This window comes from Euprymna scolopes, chromosome 16, assembly GCF_053919585.1.
Source record: "Euprymna scolopes isolate OS-2025 chromosome 16, ASM5391958v1, whole genome shotgun sequence".
Lineage (NCBI taxonomy): Eukaryota > Metazoa > Mollusca > Cephalopoda > Sepiida > Sepiolidae > Euprymna > Euprymna scolopes.
This window is the reverse complement of record NC_136497.1, coordinates 61,653,707-61,663,016: the sequence shown is the minus strand read 5'-3', so window position 1 is coordinate 61,663,016 and position 9,310 is coordinate 61,653,707. Positions and strand designations below refer to the sequence as shown.

General features: G+C 33.8%; 1 pseudogene; it reads right to left on the bottom strand.

The window, feature by feature from the left end:
- Nucleotides 1-984: 984 nt before the first annotated feature.
- Nucleotides 985-1,130, bottom strand: LOC145296428 (U2 spliceosomal RNA; annotated as a pseudogene).
- Nucleotides 1,131-9,310: the final 8,180 nt, after the last annotated feature.

The window sequence follows — 9,310 nt, the reverse complement described above, 5'->3', positions numbered from 1 at the left end:
AGGGTTGCCCCTACATTGACTAAGGTCTTATATGTGGGGTCGCCTCCACATATGGTCTATGCTTGCAGTATCTGCCGGAACAGATGGTATTTATTTGCTCCCCCCACCGAGCAAATTAGCCACAAGGCCGATTTTTAATGTGAGGAGTGAAGGGGAAATGGTGACCAGCTTCCCGGGGAGTAGGGGAGCTGGATAGTGACAATTGGTATGAAGGGTTGCCCCTACATTGACCAAGGTCTTATATGTGGGGTCGCCCCCACATGTGGTCTTTGCTTGCAGTATCTGTCGGAGCAGATGGTATTTATTTGCTCCCCCACCGAGCAAATTAGGCACAAGGCCGATTTTTAATGTGAGGAGTGAAAGGGAGGGGGAAGGGAAAAAGGGGACCAGCTCCGGAGAGGTGGGAAATGGAAGCTGGTTAAAGGTCAGGCATGTGGGGTTGCCCCCACATCTGGTCTTTGCTAGTCATAGCTTGCAGTATCTGTCGGAGCAGATGGTATTTATTTGCTCCCCCACTAAGCAAATTAGGCACAAGGCCGATTTTTAATGTGAGGAGTGAAGGGGAAATGGGGACCAGCTCCCCGGGGAGTAGGGGAGCTGGATAGTGACAATTGGTATGAAGGGTTGCCCCTACATTGACCAAGGTCTTATATGTGAGGTTGCCCACACATATGGTCTTTGCTTGCAGTATCTGCCGGAACAGATGGTATTTATTTGCTCCCCCACTGAGCAAATTAGGCACAAGGCCGTTTTTAATGTGAGGTAAAAACCAGCTCCCCTAAAAGTAGGCAAAAAGGGGGCACTCTGGTTACCAAAAATAATAATTGTCCCAGTATAGAGGGTTTCCCCTCCATTGACTGGTACAAACTATCTTAAGTGCAGCATCTGCCGGAACAGATGGTGTTTATTTGCTCCCCCACTGAGCAAATTAGGCACAAGGCCGTTTTTAATGTGAGGTAAAAACCAGCTCCCCTTAAAGTAGGCAAAAAGGGGGCACTATGGTTACCAAAAATAATAATTGTCCCAGTATAGAGGGTTTCCCCTCCATTGACTGGTACAAATTATCTTAAGTGCAGCATCTGCCGGAACAGATACTACACTTGATCTTGACCAAAAGGCCAAGAAGGTCATACAAGTGTAAAGTTTACACTATACAAAGCTCCCTAAACACATTAAAGATACTCTCAAAACTAACATTTGCAGAATATTTATTAATTAATATCCAATAGTGTTAAAATATCACAAAACCGAAAGTACCTGGATTTCAAGAAAAGCTTTCGACCACTTTTCCCTCCATTTGGATACAATTAAATAAATTTAATTACAGCCCACTTTACTCGGCATAACGCCTAAATTTAAAAAATTATAATTATTAGTTAATTCGTTTATACAGAAAAATATGTAAATACCTTTTACTTTATATAGATAAATTGTTAAAAAAAATAGATAAATTGTCGTGTTTTCTTCGTGATTCGAAGGAATTCAAAATTCAACTATTATTTACTATGACTGCAGTTCATAACTAATTATCGATTGCTTACAATAAACAAACTTTATCTGGCATTAAAAAGTTGAGTTTCATTGATTTAATTCGGTTTTGAAAGAAGTCAATTTTCCTTCTTCCTAAGGTGGTCAGCCTTCTTTTCGTTTACACGGCCGTCAAGCATTGTTTAGAACATACTTGTTTATTTTATTATCAATTTCTTGGAATTGCCACGCTATATTTTTCTTATGACCACCATGTACTTATAAATTATCTGTTGGCAAACGATATTTGCGAAAACCCGGGACTAACAGAACCCAATAACGTCGTTCTGTTTTATCTTTCATTAAAGTATTCGTTGATCGTCAACTTCAAAGTCAACATCCGTCAACGATCGACTGACTTGGCGCCATTCAAACGAGGCCCATCATGTTTTTCCTTATTAACTCAGTTTGAAGAATCCTTTCATTCTGTCTAATCATCTTTGTGAAGTTCTGACCGATGCAGAAATACGAGCAAGAGATGAAAAGCGGGGCGAATTATAACGAGATCAGGAATGACGCCATTATTAGTTCAAAGGTAAAGAGAGTAAAACCAACGAAACTTTGGCATTCTTTTTTCTTCTATTTACTACATATTAATCTAAATAATGTCCTTCCTTCTTGCTTTTATGTATTCAGCGAAGCATTTTCTTTCTCTCTCTCTCTCTCCCTCTCTTCCTGTCTTTCTTTCTCTCTGTATATTGATATATATATATATATATATATATATATATATATATATATATATATATATATATATATATATATATATATATATAATGCAATCATGAAAGGCAGACGAAAAGTCATGATTAAAACGTTTAAAATAAAGTCAACGTTTAAAATAAAGTCAACGTTTAAAATAAAGTTAACGGGGTAAAGAGAACAAAAAAGGGGGGAAATGGGAGAGTCAGCTGACCGGTTTCGCCCTCTCTTTATCAAAGCTGTATCGAAGGATTCGAGAGAAAAAAAACACGAATCGGAATCGAAAATAAATACAAATACAAATAACGTTGCGTTACGTTATGTATGGGAAAAATAAATTGGGGGAAAGCGATTAAATTATAGCAACGTAATGTTACTCGAAGATCCTATAGACTAATAACGCTCACACCCAAGAGGCATTCCTTCTGCTTATATATACACACAAGATATCTGTATATTTTATTCTACTATTAAATAAAAGCACTATATCTAGTTCTGTGAAAGAGTTCCTTCCTCATAGGTTCCGAAGCGGCTGATCTTATATTTTGCAAATTCCACAGAAAACTGATTCATATATCTGGCAGTGTTCTTAGATACGTTTTGTACAGATAGGTATCCTATAAGCATCGAAAGATGAAAGAATTCGATCCTTAAAATAATATTTTTATTTTCTTATATACATATATATATATATATATATATATATATATATAAATTAAAAATTAAATATGTTTTTAACTCTTTTTCAAAGTGTTTTTAACGTGTTTTATTAACTATTTCTCATATATATATGTATATATATATATCTATATATATATATATATGTATATATATATATATATACGAAGTAGTTAATAAAACACGTTAACAAACACTTTGCAAAAGAGTTAAAAACGTATATAATTTTGAAAAGGAAGCCCAAAATAAGTGGATACTTCTTAATCCGTGGAGTTTCGAAGTAATACTTTCCTTCTCATCAGAGGGTAGGATTTAGCAAAATGCGGGATCGGATTTTGCTTGCAAATGTATTTGATGAAACTACAAGTAAGTCATAGATCTTGCTTGGTAACAAATAGTGAAGAAGAGGAAATATGTCGAAGAAAAGGTGATTTCACATGAATGGATAGTCCGGTGAAGGGTAAAATATCCAATAACGGTAAAGTCCAAAAATCAAAATCCAAATAAGTTGGTTAAGTTTCCATTTTCACAAGTAAAATCCAAGGGAATCGCGTAATTGGAAGATGGTCCAACGTAATCCAAAATGCAGAAATCCGTGGAATAAGTTAAAAATGGGGGCAAGAAAAAAGGAATGACTTTAAATAATATTATCGAAAGAAAGATAAGATGTGCGTAGAATTTAAAACGACTGTCAAGGCTGGGCTAATTTTGGGAGAATGAGTGAAGAAGTATATATATATATATATATATATATATATATATATATATATATATATATATATATATATATATATATAATTAGTTTTTTTTTGGAAAAAGAATTCCAGCAGAGTGCTCAATTAAAAGGAAAATCCAAACTTTAAGAGCGTATTTATATTTTGTGTACAGAAAGTTGTTAGATGAGACAGATCATTGGTACCGTCGGTTTCAAGCCTGATAATAAGGCCCGTTTAAGGTATCCTTATCAAGCTATCTTCAGCCAATATTCGTCTTATATATATATATAATATATATATATATATATGTGTATATATAATATATATGTATATATATATATATATATATTGTCATAACAAACCACAAGTTTAATTATATACTTTACTAGTTCAGTACATCATTAAATCAATTAATTCCTTAAGAATTAATATCCTGTTAAGAAGAGAAAAATAATAAAGTGCTAATTATTGATTTTTTATTTCAATTTGTCACCAAAACTTAATTATCTTTTATTTACATACTATCTTTCCCCTATATAATTAAAGGGAATCCCCTCTATGCTTTAATATTCTTGAATTCTTAAATTTTGTTCGAATAACATCAAGTGTAACTGTTCTAATTAGCCGTAGATTATAATATACTAGATGCACATTCAATCAAGCTCAAATATGCTCAAGCGTAATAGTCTGGCAGCTTTCTTTGAAGGGATACCAAATTAATGGTAATCTACTGCGTCGGTCTCAAGCAATCATGCAGGCCATTTGCGACGAAGCTATATTTATCAATAAGTCCTTGTGATATTTTTTTATTAAGCATCTGCTAAGTAACAACTATGTTATCAAGGATGATCGACATGTAGAATCCATTAAAGAGATGAAACTAATTCCAGGATATGTCTGTGAAAAAAAGAAGAAGCAAAAAAAAAGCAAGACGTCAAAGAAGAAGAAGAAGAAGAAGAAGAAGAAGAACAACAACAACAACAACAACAATAATAATAATAATAATAATAATAATAATAATAATAATAATAATAATATAATTAACGTGTTAGCCTCGATTGACGCCATACCAACTATTCAAGAAAGGTCAAAGAGGATTGAAACATCAATAGGACAGAGCACTAACCAGTAATCCAATGGATGACTGCGAAAAAGACTGGGAGCTTTATTGTCATCCCAATTCCAACTCCAATGAAGGCTTATAGTCAGTACCAGCGAGAGATCAATGGCAAACTGCTGTGGCAATGATGCCGATTTATTTGCATATGTTATCGAAAGGAGTGTAAACTAATATAAATCTAGGGAAACTTGTTCTTACCTAATCTCCAGAGAACAATATCAGTTGTTTTCTGTAAGTACTCTCCGGCCTGTGTGAATACTCCTAGTGTGTACAAATAATAATAATAATAATAATAATAATAATAATAATAATAATAATAGTTCAATGATTGCCATATTACCGAGCGTGGAAATATAGACAAACTTCCACTCTCCTTTAAAGTACACACAAGGCTAACTTAAATATATCTCGTTCGATTGAGTTTTAATCCTGGCCTTCCTGCCTAACTTAGTCACTAAAACTAGGTAGGTGATGCTCGACAGTCTGACATCTAAGAGAAGGAAAAACCTGATGTCAAACAACTACAGATTGTGTCTTTTCCCTCAAAATAAATAATTAACAAACATCCGTGGTTGTGTAACATGAAAATCTCTTCACCTCTCATGAATGAAATAGCAAATCGATGCATAACGGCGTGAATGGGACTTTCTTTTGAAAGTCAAAGTGATGGGTCCATGTCCGACAGGTGTATTTTAGACAGCAGCTATAACCCGATTATCGTTCTGCAACAGTTAGAATGAATTAAAGAAAAGAAATTAACAAAGTAATTATGGAGTGCGTCTTCCGAAGCAATCTTCATGATGAAAATAAAAAGCCTATCAGGGTTTGCAGACTATGTTTAGCGAAGGGAGAGAATGGGGAACATTTGACCCAGTAGAACAGGCATTGTGATCAGGCAAGAGCAATACGGAAAAAATAGATAATTATCAAAGCTTGAATTGGAGGTCATAAAAAGATAGGTGAACGCAGAAGTAATTGCGAATGACACAACAAGCGAATGAGCTGTGTAGATTAATGAGGAACGGCCAAAGAATGAAGTGGAAGATGTGTCCGAAGCGACAGAAATTCGACAGGAAACAAACGATGCGGTAATGATAGGAAAACCGATGATAATAAGATGTTGTAAGGAACAGAGGAAGTGAAATTGATTGTAGAAAAATTAAAAGAGATTATGGGGAAGGTAAAAGAAGTGAAACTAGACATAAAAAGTCTAAAGGTGCAAGTTGACAAATCAAATGAAGCAATGGAGTGTATTAAACGCAAGAACATCATAGAAACAAATAATTTGATCGTAGCAAGAAGTGTTTGGATCCCGGAAAAGTTTTGGGTTGAAAAAAGGTGGACGCCCAAAAATAAATAATAGCAGAGAAGAAAAAAAGAAAAAGATTATATAAAATTTAAGACGGAATGTGAACTTTCTAGAAAGGGGATTTAAAAGAGAATTGAGTGCGAACAACACAAAGAAATTCAAATAAGACAAGAAAGTAAAGTAAAAAGTGAAGTAAAAGCGTCATGGAGTAAATAAAAGAAAGAATGCTGGAAAAACGTATAAATGTGAAAAGATATAAAGCGACAAATAAACAGTTTAGAAAGAATAGCTTGTTAGTTTTGAAGATTCTACAGAGAATTTAATATTTTACGTAAATGAGGTAAGAAAGTCAGAAGATTGTACTTAGTCTTAGATTGATATTTGGAGTGGTTAAAAGGAATACAATGGAAGTGTTTTGTAGATGAGACGCGTGAAAAATGAAATAGAAAGTATGCAATATCAAGATGGGATGAAAATGAACAAGCAGAAATGTCAAAACAATGTAGGAATATTCCAAACTGGAATGCTCCTGGATCAAATGAACCAACATTAGATTAAAAAAAACTGAACAACTTGCATGAAAATAGTGTATATCAAATTGACGAAATGTTGACAGGATGTAATTCCAAAGAGAATAATAATAAATTTTGATAAAAAATTAGGTTGATTTTTCTTTCTTTTCGTACATCCCTATTTTTGTTTTCCTGATATTTATGAAAAACTTTTGAAAATATATATATATATATCTACAATATTTCATGAAAAAGAAGCTGAATTATATGTAAATTAATTTGCTTATAATTATAGAATAAAAAAACGCATATTTTGTAACTTTTCATTCTTAATGGAATAATCGTGTTGTCATACTGCTTCCTGAAGTTAAACAGCATTAAGTCTGACCAGCAGTCAATGAGTGACTGTACATCAGTAATATCAGTCCATGAAGGAGAAGTTTGGCTGGCAGTGTAAGACTCTGGCTTCGACATAAACTCCCTGTAGAGGCACCCTTAAAGTGTAACCATTGTCTCTCAAAACAGAACGAAGACTTGAGCAAATCAACAGCCGCAGGCGCGAATTGCGAACAAATATCAACCCGACTTAAAAGGGACAAAAACAAAATGGGTGGCAAAAGATACACATGGAACTAATCGACCATCGCAACGCACAGTCCATGCATTAAAAGAAAATGCATGACACCATGTTAAGGCATTGATAATATACACATCCCCTGTCGATCATAAGTAAGAAAAATGAAAAGAAATAACAAAGTAATGGGCATCATAAATAAAGCACACGTCACATAATTCACAAACGCAGTTCAAATTCTGATACTGCACTCCATCTTTTATTTTTGTCTTCTGTCTGTAATGAAGAAAACATTGCCATAATGCAGTGATTAATTTCACTGACATCATAAACAGATCTTGCATCCAACTGTAACCTCGTTGTAAGACAAATAAATAGGAATATATTATCTACACACATTCTTGTTACTCTCTTCGACTTATTTTTTTCTTTCTTGTCTCACAGGTAATGACGGTGGCTCATAGCTATAGTAATGTGTTCTATGGAATCTATTATTTCGTCCGCAAATCCTATGAGGTACATCATGGTAATAGGCCCCCATACAATTTGGTAACATTATAGTTAACATATCAACTAGTATTTAAATAATAAAATTAATTAATAATTATTGTAATCATTTACAATATACATTTTGCTTCGTCATTAATTTTTTAGATTATTGTATGAAAAAAACATTATCGATTTTATACTTATTTACATGAAAGCGATTAGACTGAAATGCAGCATCGTATTCCTCTTTGGGAGACACTTCCAGCAAGAGCCAATATCTCTACTACAACTGATAACAAACTTTCTACCATATGGATAGCATCATACGGAATTTCCATGCGCAGAGATGCTCTGCACTGAACACAAGACCATAAAACTGCTTCCCTGCTGCATAATCGCATTCAAAGCCAATGTTAAAAAGTACTTGCCGTTTACGGTCTTATAAGTAACCAAACTCCCGGATGATAATAGCTCACTCCCTGATAATCACTTGTCTGATATGTCGTTACTTAAGAGTGAAAAGCACAAAATATCAACGAATTGGTTACTAAATTATCTTTCGAAATAAAGTACACTCATTAAACGAGTTTACATGCCACAAAATAATAAAACCAAACCGATCCCTATATTTTCTTCCATATTCTCTCTTTTATTTACTTTTCATTTTATAATTTACTTTATCCTCAGTACACAATCCTCGTTTTTATTTCCAACATTAACCCATAATTACCAACTTTCTCCTTCTATTAATCGCGCTTTTATTTCCTTATTTTAATTTGTAAATAGATACGTCTCTTTTATATTCCTCTCCTTCCACCGATAACTAATATACTCATTTGCACCCGGATATCGACACCCATTATAAGATTAATGCTTCAGCCATTTAAAAGCAGACCCTCCACTTCACGACAAATAGGCAATAAGAAAATTACACATTCACTTGTCGTAAATGAACATATCTCAGCACAATTTCTTTTTATCCGTCATTGTTAAGGATAAACTAAAAGTGAGCAATTATTGGCACTAAACAAGAAAAAGTAAAGTAAATTTGAAAGAAAATGGCCGCTTTCTTTTCAAGGGCTTTGAAATCATTTCCATATTTCGAGTGCATATAAGCGTATATTGAATGCACATTAACAAAACTAGCGCTGACAACGTAATTACCTGTTAACCCTTCTCGTGCATAATATTCTATTTATTTGTTTTTCTGTTTGTGTTTTGTTTTTTACAAACGAGTCACAGCTTATTAAAGCAGAAATGCAACTTGAGGATAAGGTGTATTGGGTTTGACAGGTGGACGGGGAAATATTGAAGGGATTAGTAACGATGTTTGTAAACTCAAATAACTCAAATAATATTTGTTTACATTGGACTCAAATAATATTTGTTTACATTGGACTTGAAAACGGCAATATTGCAGTAAGCCGGGAAACCGTCACAATTGTTGGAAAGAATTATGGCTCATTGAGGTTTCGTTTAGATTAACGCACATACAATGAGAAAGGGAAATTATTTAAAGTGGTTTTAGCTGAGCAATTTGTGAGAGTTTTATTAATGTTGCATAGGTTAAAGCATATTCGAGCATGAAAATAACAGAAAAAAAATTCTGAAAATGAAGAAGTAATGAGAAGGCAAGATTTTTAAGTCTCTTTCGTACCCTATCAAGGTAGGGACGTTGCTCTA